At 40.9% G+C, this 18,437-nt stretch overlaps 1 protein-coding gene across 4 annotated transcripts in view; it reads right to left on the reverse strand.

Moving 5' to 3' along the window:
* Positions 1 to 8,811, reverse strand: part of LYPD6 (LY6/PLAUR domain containing 6) — a 115,755-nt gene extending 106,944 nt beyond the window's left edge. For 3 of the 4 annotated variants that reach the window (XM_023762223.1, XM_006098492.3, XM_023762222.1), the window contains exon 1: positions 8,703 to 8,798. The gene's annotated coding sequence lies outside the window, so the exon portion shown is untranslated. Of the gene's footprint in view, positions 1 to 8,702 lie in introns of all 4 variants that reach the window. The other variant, XM_014464111.2, reaches the window with a different exon arrangement.
* Between the last annotated feature and the right edge of the window lie 9,626 nt (positions 8,812 to 18,437).

The raw sequence follows: 18,437 nt of genomic DNA on the forward strand, positions 1-18,437 counted from the left end.
CAATCATTTTATAAATGTGGAAACTGATGTTCAAAGCATAGCATGATGAGAGTTTAAACTAAAAGTGGGAAATAAAAATAAGCAAATAATCCCAACATCTTTCCTTTCTACCCTTACCTCACTGCAATATAGTTGCCTCCTCTATGTCTCTGTCTCAATCCCCTTGGGTTCTTATATCCCTTCAACCTTTACTTGCCTACTTGGCCAATATATGTAGCTACATATATGAAACCAGCCTGGATTCATTCATTAGCAAGCATGTCCATCCCCTCTGGGAAACCTGTGATCTCTGGAACTCTAAAGGTGAGACAATGACTTACCAAGGGAGTGGCTTTAATGGAGGCCATGGCAGGAACACAGCCCATAATTAAGGTAGATAAAGATTGGCAGATCTCTTCAAATTTATTTCTGTTTATTTTAGGGCTTCACAGATAAGATCAGAAGCAGGATCAGAAAGTTTTCTTAAACCGATTATAAAGTGGTGATCTTTTCTTTGGTGTAAGTCTTCTAGCTCCTTCTTGTCTGCACTCTTTCCTTTGCCATTTTCCATGCTCAACCTTATTCAGTACACCCTTCTCCTGGAGAGATCTGAAACCTCCATGCAAGGTCACCGCTGCTCAGAAGCTATAAGAAATGAGTTTACCTGCCTGTCTTCAGTGCCTTCTGGGTGCTATAGCACTCCACGCTTGTTCAATTTGTGTAGCTTCGCTGAAAATTACCCTTTCTAGCAAAGGCCTCTCCTATGTAGTTCTCAAGCCAAGAAGAAAGCACCATTACAAAGAGTGCCTTTCTTTAAAATGCTATTCTATTATATGATATGTATTATCCTTCCTTTAGAGAGTTGAGCCTCTGGAGTAGCTTTGGTGGGAAAAATATCTTTTTCATCCTGTTGATGTCCACTTGCCAGGCTTGCCTACACCTAAGAATAACAACATTGGCCACAGGAGAACATGAACCCTGAGTTGTTTCTCAGAACTGGGTGGAGTCGATGCTGAGCCAGCCATATCTCACCTGGTGCTCCTCAAAACAACATTGCAAGTCAGCTGGCTGTGATTCCAAACTATGACTGCAGAACAGGAAGAAGAACACCGGCTATTAGAGATTAAGCAGACCTAGCCTTGTGTAGTTCTCAGTTTAAAAAGCACCAGCCCTAACTACACAGAAACTACCTGTACACTTTTAAAAGCACATGCCATTTAGCATGAAAGTATAAAGAGGCCTGCTGTAAAGATGGCATTCCTAACTTTCCCAAGTCCTAGGTCATGGTGAATAATGGTTTACCTAGAAGAGATTCTATTCCCAAGAAACAACAGTAGGGTAGTGCCTTGGAGGAAATGGTCCCAGCTTGTGGTATTTGTTTGTTCTTTGTGGACATCCAGCATCCAGAGACTCAAATTATGTGGCAGTTGTCATAAAATACAAAAGCTATTCCTTTCATTTAAACCAGTCTTTTGTGATCCCCCCCCTTCTCCTCAATCTTTACAAGCTTTTTTCTCTATGAAAGTTGTGATTCTATTCAATATATTTAATGAGGGCTTACTCTGTGCAAGACAATATGCTCATGCTGGCATTCAAGAGAAATAAGATATTATATAAAAAATAAGCGAGACTGTAAAAAGACATTATGTCGGTTCAAAATACGGGTATAAGTAAAAGAATAAAATTCACACTGATGGGGGAATCAGGAGAAAGGGCTTCTTTGGGGAAATTGCATTTGAACTAGGTCTTGAAGAACAAAAAGGATTGTCAGTTGAGAAGTAATAGATAGAAAGACACTCCTGGCCAAGGACACGTTTGACCAAGAACAAGTCAGAATTGCTGCAAAAGTTCCTGTGATTTCACTTGGGTGGGTTACTGGGAATATGAATTACAAGAATTCCATAAAAGCAAATTCTTCTATGAAGTTATACATAAAAGAGAAAACATGTACTTCTAATACTATTTCTTTGATCTTGTATGAAAAGACACCGCATAAATACAGAATATTGCTTCTTTTAAAGTCAGTATTTTTAAGTGGTAATATTTTTATACACTTGAAAGTAAATGTCTGCATCTTCAAGATGAAAAACTTCTAAGAAATTAAATGTGTTCTGCATGGAGAATTAAGTCAAAGAACAGCTTAGCAAGAACTAATTTAAGAGAGAGGCGCTAGATCTTTTAAATTATTTATTACAGATCTCATGGTCTTAGAAGCCAAGAACACTGTCTGTTTAACTTGGTTTGGTCTAAATACCAATATTATGCCACACTTTCAGTTGCTCAAAACTATTTTATTAGATCAGCATTAATGGACAGTTTTAAATGTCAAAAAAATATATGTTGGTCACAATTCATCCAGGAATTTAAAGTTTAATTAGGGCAGCCCCATGATTTTATAGTTCAAGCAAATGAAGCCCAGACAGTGGGTGACTGATTTGCTAAAGGTCACCCAGCTAGTTAATGGTAACCAGTTAACCTGAAAGAAACTAAATAACTTGTCCACAGTCACACAGTTGGCAACTGGTGGGGCCAGAATTACAACCCAGGATATCCCAGGCTTTTAAGTTTTATTCTACATTTCCTCTCTGCCAATGAAAAATTAACAGAATCCCTCATGAGCAGGTAGAGTCCTCTAGATGAAAATCCATATATATATAAAGTAGAGGGTAATAAATGCTACTATTATAAGCGCAAGTAAGTGTATACATTATCTAAATTGCTTTAATGGCAGAAAGGAACTGGTATTTCTAGATGTCTCAATGGAAACTTAAATAATGTATATATTTGCTAATTTATTATATTATTTGCTACTGGGAAAATTAGAAAATGAATAAAATGAAAATAACCCAATCTTTATTTCTCCTGCTTTATAGGTTGTAAAAATATTGAGAAGTATATTTTTTAAATGTTCACCCAAAATCCTACCACTCAAACACATTAACCATATTGTTATTTAATCATTTAGAGTGCTTAAAGGCATTTGTTTTGATAATTCAAGTAAAAATCACGATTTCAAAAAAATGGCAGAGATAGAAGGATAATCCTGGGTTTATGAATTCTTACATCTATGACTTCTTAAAGTCTATCAAAAGATGAAGATTTCACACCCAATACTTTCATTTCACCTAACAACCCATTATGTGTTAATCATTTATGCATATACCAGTCCAAAAACATAAGAACATGAAATAAGAGATAGAATCAAGTGGCAGGACCTGGATCAAAACTCGAGAATAAGTTAGAGGATCCTAGGTGACCAACACAAACCATTTTTGTGGCCTAGCAGTTACCGTGGTACAAGGAATGGCCCAATGACTTACAGATCACAACTAAATTAAGGCTTGAGTGAACCATAGGACTTCAGAAGATAAAATGGCCCCTAGGGTCTCTTCTTATTTCAAATCTCTGTAAGTCTATGGGAGCTTTCAGCCCTTTCATTCAATTCAAAAACATGCAACGTATGTATTGGGAGACTCCTATGTGCCAGGCGCCAAGGCAAGCATTGTGGAGTCAGAAAGGAAAGAAACAGACTTGGCCCCTGACCTCACGGGGCTTATACAATAGAAAGAACTCAGCAATCTTTCCATTAACTTGGCACTTCATATTCTGAGAGCTATGGAAAAAATAAACACCTTTGATTTCTCAGTTCTTACTACCTAAAGAAAGCATACCTTTTCCTATTACCTAATACAATAAAAAGTATTTAAACATGCTGCCTTTTATATATAGGTAATTCAGGGGGAAACACAGCACATTTTTCAACTAAGGATTTGTAGAAGGCATAGAAATGATAAGCAAATAAGCTTTCCTTATAGTTAGACTATATCAAATCTGAATTTATAATACATCTTATTTTCATAGCACTTTTTCTTATAAGAGCAATACATGTTCATTGTAGAAAATTTGGAAAATACTGTAGTAAGACAAGAAAAACATTTGCAATCCCATAATACCTAGGTATAGTCACTGTTAATATGTAGACATTTCTTTCTATATAGATGAACTGATAAGTAGAGGTCAATTACTCATCTTTAAAATGGTATCACACTAGTATAGAATTTTATATCTTACTCTTTTCTTAATATTGACTTTAACTTGCAGACACACTTTTATTTAGAGAAATGAGAGAATGTTATCCAGCCATGTTGACTGCTGATGGAAATAGAATATAAAACCATCTCCTACAAATGTGCTTGACATTGCTTTTCCCAAGTATATTTATCTTCAATCTTCCATTTCGACTTTAATTGTCTTCCCATTTGGGTTGTCTTTTAAGTTATACCTGTGGTTCAACTTTATCAGCCTGGCTTTCACTTATGAATAAGAACTGCACACCTTCTGTAAACTTTTATAAAATTACATGAAAACCATTCCCAAACGACTTCCTGGAAGAGCCTATTTGTCCACTTAGAAAGTGTCTATTTATCTCCACTCTTTGTTTTTTCTTTCTCTGCCAAACAAAAAGGTCATGAACAGGGTAAGAACTGGGATTTGAAACCTGGTCAAGCTTTTTGAAAGTTAAAAAATATGACATTTTTTTGTAGCCTCAAACATATTTCCTTCTTTAACTGTAATATATTATTCCCCTTTTCTACAAAATAAGTTGTATTTGCTGTAACCTATGTTACTTTGCATACTGATCTCCCAACTGTTTACAGGGATATGGATTTGGTTTGATGGTTCCAGGGTCCTCCCTGAAAGGCTTACCTAACAGGAGCCCCCAAGGATGCCAGCCAACGCCCCAGAGAGCTGTCACCTACACACTAAGTATCTTCAACACACTTGGGAGATTGCCATCTAGTCTTGGTGATTTATCTGCATCTAGTCTGTTGATTAGGTCTGGAACATCCTGAGCATTTGCCATTTCTTCATCTATTACCTCCAGTGTGTTTATTGCATGAGAAAATCTGGGTGTAGAGCCATTACTCAGCAAAAACAGAAGCACAGAATTCATTTACGCTGTATATTCTTTTTACCTCTGAGTATATGTTTGGTACGATGTTAAGCCAAGTGCTTATACAATTCTCATTACACAGTACTTAAGAGTTTGTCTATGTATTCCTAGTACCTAGAGCAGTGGTTCTCAACCTTCCTAATGCCGCGAGCCTTTAATACAGTTCCTCATGTTGTGTTGACCCCCAATTTCATTGTTACAAACTGTACATAATTAAAGCATAGTGATTAATCACAAAAACAATATGTAATTATATATGTGTTTTCCGATGGTCTTAGGCGACCCCTGTGAAAGGGTCGTTCGACCCCCAAAGGGGTCGCGACCCACAGGTTGAGAAACACTGACCTAGAGCAATGCTGGCGTACAGTAGGTGCTCACTAAATATTGCTGCATGGAGAAACTGAAAATCTGCATGAGTTATGTGCCATTATTATTCATGCTTTACACATAAGGAAACTGAAGCACAGAGAGGTTCAATCACTTTCTGAAGTCCTATGGTTAGTAGGACTTATTACTAGTAAACTCAATACCCACCTATTTTAATGCAAACAAAATTAATTCTAATCATCTTAATAAATAATATGCAATGTCAATAATAAATACTGTGAGCAATGATTTTCTAAGAAAAGATGTGGAAGAGATGAGTTTTGAACAAATACAGTACCCTCCCCCGCATCCGCAGTTTCGCTTTTCTCGGTTTCAGTTACCCATGGTCAAACACAGTTTGAAAATATTAAAGAGAAAATTCCATAAATAAACATTTCATAAGTTTTAAATTGTGCGCCATCCTGACTAGCGTGATGAAAACTCTCACAGTCCTGCTCTGTCCCTCCCGGGACATGAATCATCCCTTTGTCCAGTGGACACACACTGTACATACTCCCTGCCTATTAGTCACTTAGTAGTTTTCTCCATTATCAGATCAATTGACTGCTTTGATACTGCAGTACTTGTATTCAAGTAACCCTTACTTTGCATAATAATGGCCCCAAAGCCATTCACATAACTTTTAATATAGTATTTTGTTATAATTGTTCTATTTTATTATTAGTTATTATTGTTAATCTTTTACTATGCATATATATATTTAAATTTATCACAGGAATGTATTTTAGGAAAAAACATAGTGTATATTGGGTTCCGTACTATCCGTGGTTTCAGGTATCCACTGGGGGTCCTGGAACATATACCCTGAAGATAAGGGGGAACTACTGTAATCAGACAGATACCTGTAGGCTCCTTGCCACCTATACAAGTAAAAACATGATTGCTCTTTAATCAATTTTTTCTGTTGCATTTGTACACTAGGTAATGGGGATTTCAGGACTTTTAATAAGTGGGTGTGGTGTGTGTATGTTTGGTTTTTTCCCCCAGAGCAGTTCTGGGTTTATTTAAGTAATCTGTATTGTCAATTCTTTTTAAAATAAGAATGGCCCTAATAAAATAAGCATTTGTTGGGGCTTCATTATAATTGTCAATAGAGTTTATGAGTAATCTGCTTATAAAGTGGGAGACTTACATGTTTCTCAAACTTCTCTGCCACTACTAGGCACCTGATTTCCTGAAACATTGCCATTAATACATCATTCTTTAGGATTTTGATTACTTATATATTTAACAACTCACTGATGAAAATAATATACCCCTTTGAAAAGGGTAGTTCCTTAAAACCATTATTCGCTTTCTCCTTAAGTCTTCATTAGCTCACACCTTAGTAGGAATGGCACATAATGGTCCTAAAGCCATGGGTTAAATAGTAAAAAGAGGTGCAGAAATTAGAAGTAGAAAGACACTAAAGATGTAGCCCAGCATAAAGGAAGGAAGGGAAGGAGCGAAGAGGAAGGGAGGGAAGAAATTAGAAAAAACTTGACTGGAACTCTGCTATTCACCTCGGGAAAGTCACTTAATCTCTGAGAGCCTCAGTTGCTCCACCTGTAAAATGGGGTTGATCAAACATGATTTCTTAAGACACTTTAGCAGCAGATCTCAATGTACCATGTAAATTGTACAGCATAATGCAACCATATAGAGTATGGTGTTCTGCTTGGAATTATCTGCTTGTAATCAGCTCACTTATGCATTCTGTGAAATCAACATTCATCTTACAAAAACCGTCAACAGCTTCAAAATATAGACCTATCATTCTTACCTACCTTTCTTGTCTGGAAGCATGTCCCATATGTTTAACTCAAAGAACCAATTCACAAATTTAACAGCCTATGTGTGCATACAGGCTCAGAAAGCTTACTGTGTGCTCTACGGCCTAAAGTTCTGTAAAAATCCTGTTTAAACAAGAAAGCCTCTTTTAAGTCCTGTTTCAGTCTGATGCCTTTGGTCAAGGTGGAAACTAAAATTGAAAACAGATAGATGTTTTACATTTAAATGGGTTTAACATAAATGTGCATTAAGCCATTTCATGGACGATTGCACAAATATCTTTTGCAAACTTGGTACACGTGAACACATATACAGTAACCTTTAATGTCTTCTAGAGAAATAAGGTGCAGATCCAAAAATGTAAGCACCTACCCCGAGTCCTTTCACTCGAAAGAAAATGTAATGGCTTTAAGGGAACTGCTCTAATAATATCATGGCATCTGCAATGGCTGGCCAGAGCAGGGCAAAACCAAGCATATGTCACAGTAAGTCAATTTTACAAGAAATAAGCGTCCCCCTGGAGAATCTGAACTCCCTGGCCTCCCACAAAGAAAATTGAATTTTGGAGGTCACACCTTGGGTAGGTTACCAGAGGGAGAAGCGTAACGTTCTTTTTGTCATATGCTTAGGGAGGTCAATGCTATTCTACCAACAAATCACTACCAAAGATCTGCTCTCCGCCTCGACTCCCCACCCACCCACCCCCCAGCAAAAAACTGAAACAAGTCCTCGTAGTCCCCGAGGAAATGAAAAATGATTGTGATACTTAAGATGCCAGGGACCAGACTGAATAATCATGCTCAAACATCAAGTTTTGAATCGCGAAGTGAGGAGCAGAGTGGATACTGGGGGGCGGGGATTGGGGAGGAGAGGCGAGCTGATGAGACGATGGTGGGAGTCAGAGCGAGTCAGAAACACCATCAGAGAGCTTTAGGCTAAAATGGACTGTTTCGCCAAATGTAAATCAACCGAATCGCTGTTAGGGAAGAGAAAAGCAAGTCGCCAAGTCAAGCCCTGGCTGATTAGGCGGACTGCCCCTCGAGGAGTCGCCTGGGTGGGTGGTCTTAGGGCCAGGCCAGTCCTAGCCATGGCTGGAGGCGCCCCAGCTCACAGCACCTAGGGCAGAGGCTCTGGGTGGGTTCAGCCAGGCCACGGCCGCCGCCCCCCACCCCCTACCCCGCCAGCCCGGCAGCAACATGTGGGGCGCTGCCACTCGGCCGCCCGGGCACTCCCTCCGGCTGGAGTTCCTGAAAGACACACGCGTGGCCCTGGAAAGCGGCTGAATGACTCTGGGGGAAGATTTCTGCGGCGTTGAACTTGGTAGCTCCTGACATTTCCATCCCAACCCCAGCACTACACACACAGGCGCGCGCACACGCCCCTTCGGACCTGCCCAGGCTGCGCGCAGTGCCGGCTGCTCACTCCCGGGCAAACGCCGGAGCAGGAGGCAAGGCGAGGACCCCAGCTCCGTTGGTCCCGGGCGGCGATCTTAGCACCGGGCGGCTTCGGGGACTAGCCCACTCCCTCTCGGCCCCGGCTCCGCATTAGTTCGGGCCGCTGGCACCAACCCCGTGTCCTTTTGTGCTCTCCCGGGAAGCCCGCCTCTACTCACCCGGGCTGCGTGCGGATTCCGGCCGCCAGCGGCAGCCCGCTGCCCCATCCCACGATCACTGCGGCGCCCACGGAGTGTGCAATGCGGAGCCCCGCCAGCGCGCGGCCGGAGCCGGGAGTGCGGGGAGGGAGGCAGGGAAGGGAGGAGGAAGGAGGGAGGGAGACCGCAGCGGGGAGGGGCGGGGGGCGGCGAGGGGCGCGCGCGCCACTCCCACCCGCGCCGGGCACTCGCTGCCGCCTCTGGCCGCTGCCGGCCAGCCCGGTCTCACGGGCCGAAGGACCAATCAGCGCGCGCGGGGGGAGCCGAGCCCTCCGCGGGGTGCGCTCATTGGCCCGGCGCGCAGGGCCCAACTCCGGGAGTGTCCGCCGGAGCCCCAAGTCTGCAAACTCCCGCCCGCGGGACCGGCCGGCCAGGCACCCGTGGGGCGCCCGGCTCCGCGCTCGGGCTGGCAGGGTGAGTGAGCCGAGTCCGGCGGGCGGAACCCGGAGGACTGGAGACCTGCCCGTGCATCCCGTTCCCAGGAGCGTTCAAAGCCAACAGTGTTTGCTCAGGTTGCAGCGATTCCTTCCTGTGAGCGAGCCCTGCGCTGCTGGTCTCACCCGGGCTGGCAGATGAGTGATGGAAAGCCTGGCGGTGGGAAAGGGCCCCGCCAAACCTTACTCCCCGCCGCCCCCGGGGCCGCACGAAACCCCTTGCACTGAAGATCGGGGCTGAAAAGCAAATGGAGCTCCGCACCCGGTCAGACCTAGAGCATTTTGACGTTTGCAATAGAGGACTCATGCGGGGCGAACAATGAAGGGGAATGAGAGTGTGCGAGGCAAGTCTTCGTGAGGAAGTGGGAATCGGTTGTGGGTTCTGGTGGACATAATTCTCCCACCCTCTGCCATACCCTTTCCCCAAGTAAAGCTCTCTCCTCCTCCCAGCCTCTCACGAGGTATTGATTTTTCTCTTGTTGTAAATCATGTTTGACTCTCCTGGACTTTTCAACCCAGAGCCTCAGAGTGGAAGCGGAGCATGGCCCTAAGCCACTGCCCTCTGAGCACTGCCCAGGGCTGGTGGGGTGGGGGGTGACTAGGGAAGGTCCCCGGTAAGGTCTAGAAGACGGATTCCGTGGGTCCTCTGGGAGTCAGGCACTGAGAACCGCCCCACCTCCACCAGGTACTTGGCCTGCAGGGCTGCCTTTGCTAGGACGGTCGCCCCAGTTGCTACAATTATCCATCTTGGAAGCTCCTCAATCTTCTCCTTGGACTTTGTATTCTTTGAGCTTCTTTTAGTGCAAGCCTCCTCTGAAACTTCCTGCCTCTGCTCTTCCCCATAATCTACTCCCTCTCAACATAAAAACATTACACACACACACACACACACACACACACACACACACACTCACACTCCCTTTCCATTCTCTCTGCTTGGAAGGGCTTCGGATAACATAGTTTTGGCTAAGAGCTCTGGACCTCAGAAAGTTTTTCTCTTACTTGGTTTATGTGCACAGGTTTACGCAAGCTCAGGGTTCAAGTGGGAAAAATAATCAACACTCCTTTAGACCTTTGGACACAGGCGGTGACCACTGTGGGGCTGTCTCCCTGAGGGGCTAAAGGAATTGAACATGAATTAATCAAACTGAACCTGGAACTATCTCTCAGTGACTCTGTGCGTTAGAATCTGGTACTGAAAAGGGCAGTCCTGGGTGTCATCGCTGCCACGGAAGAAATGTGTTCTTCTGAAGTTCTGTCAATGTACCTAGTTCACTTGATTATTTTTTTTTACATTGGCTCAGCTCATAGTTTAGTAAAAACTTAATATTTGGCTTCAAAATGAAGTTAAGTGTATTACTGCAGTTTATCAAGCTCAGTTCCTAATGGAGATAGAATCCTTAAGATCTCTTTTTTTTAATGTATTTTTTTTAAATGATAGAAAGATATACACTCAAAATGTTGGCAGGTATTATCTCTGTGTGGCAGGATAATAGATGATTTTTTTGTTTGTTTTCTTCTTTATTCTTTACCATATTTTCTAAAGAACATGTAACATTTATTATTCAGGAAATTTTTAAAAAATCTGTTCACTCCAAACATGCAATACTCTTCAGGCATCCATCAGAAGAGCTAAAATATTAAATCCCCCTTCTCTTTTACCCTTCACATCTTATCAGTCACTATGTCCCTTGAATTCTGTCTCCTATGATAGCTTTCAGATCTCTCCCTCCTCAACATCTGTACTGTCACTGCCTCCATTTCATCATCTTACCCAGGTTTCAGCAACAGCCGTGACTGTTCTTCTGTCTGGTCAGCCACAATGTATCTCCTTAACAATGACAAAGGTGATGATGGCACGTATAAGCTTAAAATCTTTCAATCCCCCCAATTCCATTGCTATGAAGTTCAAACCTGGTGCCTGGTTGGCAAGGCCTTCCCTTCCCAGCCTCACCTCAAGCCTTCCCTGTTGGCACCATCCCCTGCCTTCACACTTGCCTCCCCACTGCAACTTTTTGTCCTTTGCACATGTGTTATGTGACTTCACATGCCCAGGGCTAAAACTGTAGAGTACTGGGATGCCGCCCTTTTCTTCCTCACCAGTTCCACCCCTACCAGCAATTCCTACCTCTGCTTAAGACTCATTCAAAATATCACCTTCTTAATGAAGTCTTCAAAACTGACAGGGCCAGAATTAGCAACTCCTCCTCTCTGTACTCCAGTAGCAAGCATTTCATTTATTCATCGACTATTGACCCAACTCCTATTATGTGCCAACCACAATGAGGAAAACATATCATATTTATATGCTTAAAGCACACCATGGGAGAGACAAGCATTAAATCAAGTCACACAACCAAATAATTGTAAACTGAGACAAGTGTGATGAAACCATTACATATGGGAAAAGCGTGGTTTACTTTGAACATATGCCAGCCATATTTCTCATCATATTATATTATAATCTGTTGATTTACTTGTCCAAAGTTTTGTATTCCATCATATTTGTCTGTGTACCCACATCTGAAACACAGTGCCTGGTTCATAGTAGGTGCTCAATAAAATTTTTAAAATAAGTAAATAGGTGAATAAATGAATGGGCATTTGAAATACTCATGAAGCATTTTATTTTATGTATTAACATGCTACTGTTGTACAAAATCTAAAAACAATTTAGTTCTTTGTTTGAAAAATTAATATCATTAGATCCTTATCATAACACTAATTTGGTTCTCTTGGCATAAATTATCTAATTTCTTCTTGTTTGATGTCACATTTATGAAATATAGCTAAGGTACTATTTGTAGATAATCTATTGTTGTTAGGAGAAATTTATTCTTTTTAAAATAAATTTAGTTTTTAACATGTGAAAATCCAATTTTAAGACAGAAAGCACTGTCCATAAAAGAATATACAAAATGGACTTTATCAAAACTAAAAATGTTTACTCTGTAAACAACATTGTTAAGCGAATGAAAAGAAAAACATAGACTGGAAGATAATATTTGCAAATCATATATCTGACACACGACTTATAGTCTATATGTATAAAGAACTTTCAAAAACTCAACAATAAGAAAACAACCACATTTTTTCAATGAGCAAAAGATTTGAACATGTTACCAAAAAAGATATACAGATCACAAATAGCACAAGAAAAAAATGCTCATTATCATTAATAATTAATGAAATTCGAATTAAACTACAATGAGATACACTTAATAGAATGGCTAAAAAAATGATAATACCAAATACTGTTGAGAATGCAATGCAACCCGAACTCTCATACATTGCTGGTGGGAATGCAAAAAGGAACAGCCACTCTAAAAATAATTTCACAGCTTCTATAAATTTCAACATACACTTAACCATATGGTCCAATATTCCCATGCCTAGATATTGACCCAAGTGAAATAAAAGGCCTATGTTCACTCAAAAACCTGTTAACAAATATTTATAGCAACTTTATAGTTAAAATCTTGAAACAACCCAAAAATCTCTCCACTGGGGAATAAATGAACAAACTGAGTACATCCATAAAATGGAATACTACTCAAAGATAAAAGGAATGAGATATTGATACAAACATTATGTATCTCAGTGTATTATGCTAAGTGAAAGGAAACAGACTCAAAAAGCTAAATGCATACATTAGTTAAGAATGGCAGAGCATTTACTTCATGGGTACAGGTAACAATTCTATATATTTAGAACTTTATTAAACTTAAGTGTATGAAATAACCTAAAAAATATGAACAGCAGAGCAGCAAGGTAAAAGAACTTACAGATTTTCAGGATGATGGAGTCACAGTTTGAGGTCTGGATGATCTGTATTTGCATGAGGCAATTGTTTGAACCCTTGTCATTTCAAGTTTCCTGTCACACAGAGCTAACCTAATTTTACCTAATATAATGAATGCATGAATTAATCAATTTAATGACAATTTGACTAAATGTTCATGAAAGAAGAAGCTATGACATATTGCCAATGTCTCATACAACACAATACACAGAGTGGGTACTCAATAAATATTAGTTAAATGAATAAATAGACGAGAATGAAGATAACATTTGGATTTTACAGAAATGTGAAGAAATTTTCCATTCCAATGAGTGCTTTCCCCTTCAAAGTAGCTATTTCGGCACATTACATGTTTCATTCCAGTGATGCTGCTCCTATTTAAAAATATATCCTTTTTCCCTTTTTGGCTTATTTGGCATGAATTGGTGTACCAGTGGGGTCCCTTGGCCTGGCCTATGGGATCAGGCCAAAACCAGCTCTCTGACATCCCCCAAGGGGTCCCAGACTGCGAGAGGGCGTAAGCCAGGCCTAAGGACCCGACCGGTGGGCAATCAGGGCTGGGGAGGGACGTGGACCTCAGCAGCAAGCTAACTTACTGATCAGAGTGTCTGCTCCCTGGTGGTCAGTGCACGTTATAGCAAGTGGTTGAGCAGCCTTAGCATATCTTTAGCATATTACGCTTTGATTGGTTGAACGGCCTACCAGTCGACCAGACACTTAGCATATTAGGCTTTTATTATATAGGATTATCCTTTCCTTAAGTAAAATTGTTTCCTTTAAATAAATTATTAACTTTCTTTCTCTCAATGAGTAAACAATAAATTTAATGTCTTAACATTTTACTCATTTTTCAACATCTCAAGTAGTATCTAATTCATCTTCTTTTCCTCTATCACAAATACCAGAAGTTTATATAATAAGCACATGGTAAAAATAAAAATTCAGATTTTGCAGAGCTTCAGAGATTTTTGGCTCAACAAAGCCATCATATTTCCAGATGTATCACTAAAAGTGGTTTTCATTTATTGGGCACTGATGGTTGACATTAAGCTCTTGAAATATCATTAAAATATTTCTGCTCTAACTAGTTTGCACAGTCAAGTGACTTTTAAAAAATCATTTACAGCTAAGCTGCTGTTATGAAATTTATTATAAGAACTCAATTTTCCCTACCAGTTTTTCTACTAGAAGACAGTAATTCTGGCTGCCAGTAGAGACCCCTCACTTGTGTTAAGACAGCTTTAGACCTTGTTTCTATCAGGGAGCATTTTTTTGCATAAACTCAGATACCATCCTGCCGGGAATTGACACTGTAATCTATATATATAAAAGGCTAATATGTTAAGTGTCTGACTGTCTGACCGGTCGCTATGATGCACACTGACCACCAGGAGGAAGACGCTCAACGCAGGAGCTGCCATGATGCACACTGGTCATTTACAGAGAAATGGCACCGCGGACCTGGCGCCCACAAAGCAACACTTGGCTTCCCCCAAGTGGGACACAGGCCCTGCCTCCACCCCAGAGTGACAGCCCGTCAAATCACAGCCAAAGCTGCCAAGACCCCATGGCGCAAAATGTGGCCCAAAGCCCAGCCCAGCCCAGAAATGGTGGCTGTGGGCTCTGGGTAATGACAACACGTAGCAACACCCGGCTTCTTCTCCGTAGGGACGACTAGCCTCCTTGCAGTTTCTTCAGCCCAGGAACAAGACTTGCTTTATAGCCAGGTACAAATATTTCACACTTTAACCAAATGTCTGTGAAGTGTTTTTCTGTGCCTCATCTCATTTGATCCTCATAGAAGTCCTGAAGTAGGTAGATAGGAGACTTGGTGGAATTCTTTTTTTCTTTTTTCATTAGCTGGAAAATGGAGATTTAGAAAGCTTAGAAACTTGACCCAACTGAAAAGAAGAAATAGTGGACCTTGAAAATGACTTCAGGTTTGCTCACTGTATAGAATATAGTCAAACACTACCACAGTTAAATATTTTACCCTTTGTTCTCCCTGCATGATCTACAATAATAATCTGCTTTGTGTTGATATTTACTGCTGTGTTCCTGACAATTACCTGAAAGAGAAGTTGGGGTGCTTCACTGGGCTGGAAAAAGTTTAGCTAAATCAGAAAGCAGGTCTAATTAAGCAAGTTTACCTATATATATAAAGCTCCCGCTGGCACCAATTGCACACATGTGTTTCAATCTGTCATTGTTGATCATGAATTTGGTTGACACTTCTATTATAGAAAAAGGCCAAATAGCGATATTAAAATATTTCCTCTAATTAATTTATTTTCAATGTGCACAAATCTGTGCACCGGGCCACTAGTTCTTCACATAAGTAAGGTTCTCTCCTAATGACCATCAGACAATGAAAATGTTGGAAGTGAAAAAGAGGAAGTCGAGGGATATGTGCAGATATATGAAACCTAAATAGGATATTGTAAAGAATAAATCCAAAAGTTTTATTTCCTTCTATGACTGTTCTTGAGATAAACAAGTACCAGTTAAATTTTTGCTTCTGATCTCATGTCTGTACTCAACCAAGAAAGGTGAAATGGATAAGATCTTAGGGGGTCGGATTTCCATCATCTCATCCTCACTGCTGATGCCTATAATTCCACAATTAGAACAAATTTCCTTAGCCAGGTTGCAAAGAGAGTTTTTCTCAAGTTGAGTGCTAATCAAAACACGTAATGCTGCCTGGAACACTGCTGACAAGAATCATCAGGCCCATCTGATGGATTGATTAATAAACTTTAGTGAAGGAGAGCAATCACAATTTTAAGTTTAGACATGTGCAGATTGAGAAGGTTGTAGAACATCCAGATAAGGTTACCCAGTGGGTAGTTGGTTATGCGGATCCAAAACTCAACAGAGATATAAATGTTTAAGACTTAATACAGCCCAGCCAGCATGGTTCAGTGGTTGAGCATCTATGTATGAACCAGGAAGTCATGGTTTGATTCCTGGTTAGGGCACATGCCCAGGTTGTGGGCTTAATCCCATGTTGGGCATGCAGGAGGCAGCCGATCAATGATTCTCTCTCATCATTGATGTTTCTATCTCTCTATCCCTCTCCCTTCCTCTCTGAAATCAATAAAAATATATTTAAAGAAAAAAAACAAGTATAAAAGTTACACTTTCACCACTCTCCACTTGTGCCCATAGCAGACATTGTGAATGGTCATGTGTTTGTTTTTTTCTGAGCTCTGACTTGGCCTCAGCGCCCTTCTAAATTCACTTCTCCTACAGCTACCAACCAGCAGACAGCAGACAGTTGTTGAAAGAAAAGATGAAAAACAATTTCATCACAAATTGTAGGATTAATCCAGATTTAGCACTCTGTGGGCCGGTATAACAGGACAGTAGCTAAGGAAGGCTTTATGCTAGCAAGAATGTTATTCAAGTGACCGACCATGTTGTCTAGGTTGGGTAAAGAATAAGAAAAGCAAAGACAGACTTCAAAATGAACTTGGTTTTTCATCAATCCCAAGAACTGAAACCAACAAAATTCCCTGTCCTTGTGTTTACCAATTCTGGTACTAGGCATGCTTTTCTCTCCCTATGTGAAATATCACCAAGAGCAAACAAAACTAGCCCAGCTCTTTGCTCCAAGGAGTCCCTGCTCCTGGTAAATAAGACTGTGAGCCTATTCAACTGCCTGCATTTCAAGGCTAACTTCTCATCAAGTGAGTACTTCAAGATCTCACTTCACTGTGCCTTCCAAGACTATTATGTCATAAACTCTGCCTATTCCAACCAGCCCCTGCCTTTCAAAACTTGTCTTCAAATTCCAGACCAGGTTCTAAAAAACTCAGAAATACCTGTGGCATAAATGAAGGGAACCTAGATGAGAACAGAAGCTATTTATTCAAATCTAGCTGCATAGCAAGGGAGTCAGCCAGTCAGTTGCATTTGTCAGAGACTAAGTACAGGCAGAGGAATGATAAAGCTTTAGAGTTTTTAAAAAATAAAAATAAAAAGGAAAGCTTTGGGTATCCTCTGATTGGAAGTTGTCATGGGGATGCTGGAGGTGGGCTAACTAGAAGCAGAGCATCCTGTAGGATTGGTTTGAGGAGCATCTTTGGCTTTCTCCATCTGGTCCAGAGTTGTGGGGGATGGGGTAAGATTAGAGGAGTTGTCGTCATTGACCAGTCCTGACCATTTGGGGCCAATTGCTACAGAGGTTGTGGTTTGGCCTCCTGGGTTGGTTGCTGCAGAGGTTGTGGGTCAGGATTCTATTGTTATATATGATCTGGCCATTGTCCATTTGTATGTTTAGTACTCATACTCTACCCTAAATTTCCAGTTTTAAGTTTCTACTAAGATTCTGTTCAGGAGGTGTTGTCTGTGTTGCCATAGAACAAATAAATTTATCTGTGCTTGATCTTCAGGTTTTTCTGGTGGTCTTTTGAAGAGTCAACTGTGAATAGTCCATTCCTAGTACTACGTGTGGATGTTGTCATAGCTATCTGTCTTCCCCTTTTTCCCAATGAGAAATCACTTTCAACAAGAAAACAGGATTTTCCAATAAAATTGTACAATTCTTCAGCAGTACATCTCTGGCCAGTGTCCTCTGTGCAGGGCTCGGCTGTCCCACCTTGGGAGAGCCTTGATTGTCACAGGGTCCGGAGCCTAGCGGCCAGGATCCAGCAGCCAGTCCTTCCTCTTCAGTGGAAGGCATAAGTCACAATCTTGCCAGTCTAACACAAAAGTGCTCCTTTGCCAACATTCTCCATGTCTGATAGATTGAGCAAATGTAGAGGTGTCATAGGACTGACACTGTAACAGTACATGGAATAGTCAAATATGGAAGTGTGAAAGTTCCCTGGAATTCTATGTTAAAAGAATAGCAATGAGTTTTGCTGACAGAGCAAATTCATTCATTGACTAAATACCCCTTGAACAAACGGTACATACTAGAAGCTTGAAAGACAATGATGTGCAAAACAAAAACATAGCTGATGCCATGTCTCATTGAGCTTTCAGTCTAGTGAGGGACAAAGTCATTGATCAATAATCTAACAAGTAAATATGAAACATGACAGTGTTAGCAGGGGAATCTGGGAGGTTTCAGAAGGAATGCTTGAGGGATTAAACACCAAACTCACTTTATGATATAATATGCCCTTGCAGAAGGTATCCATAAAAAAAATTAGAAAACGCATCAAAAGCAATAGTAGCCCTGGCTGGTATTTTTTAATGGTTAGAGCCTCAGCACGAGCACTGAAAGGTCACAGATTCGATTCCCAGTCAAGGGCATGTCCCTAGATTGCAGGTTTGATTCCTGGCTCAGTCTGAGCACATGTGGGAGGCAAGCAACCCATCTATGTGTCTCTCTCGCATTGATGTGTTGATGCTTCTCTCTTTCTCCCCCTCCTCTTGCTTTTTCCCTCCTCCCTTCCTTGTTCCCTCCCCTAAACTCTCTAAAAAATCTGTGGGAAAAATAATTAAATAAAA

Source organism: Myotis lucifugus, unplaced genomic scaffold (genome assembly GCF_000147115.1).
Source record: "Myotis lucifugus unplaced genomic scaffold, Myoluc2.0 scaffold_238, whole genome shotgun sequence".
Taxonomy (NCBI): domain Eukaryota; kingdom Metazoa; phylum Chordata; class Mammalia; order Chiroptera; family Vespertilionidae; genus Myotis; species Myotis lucifugus.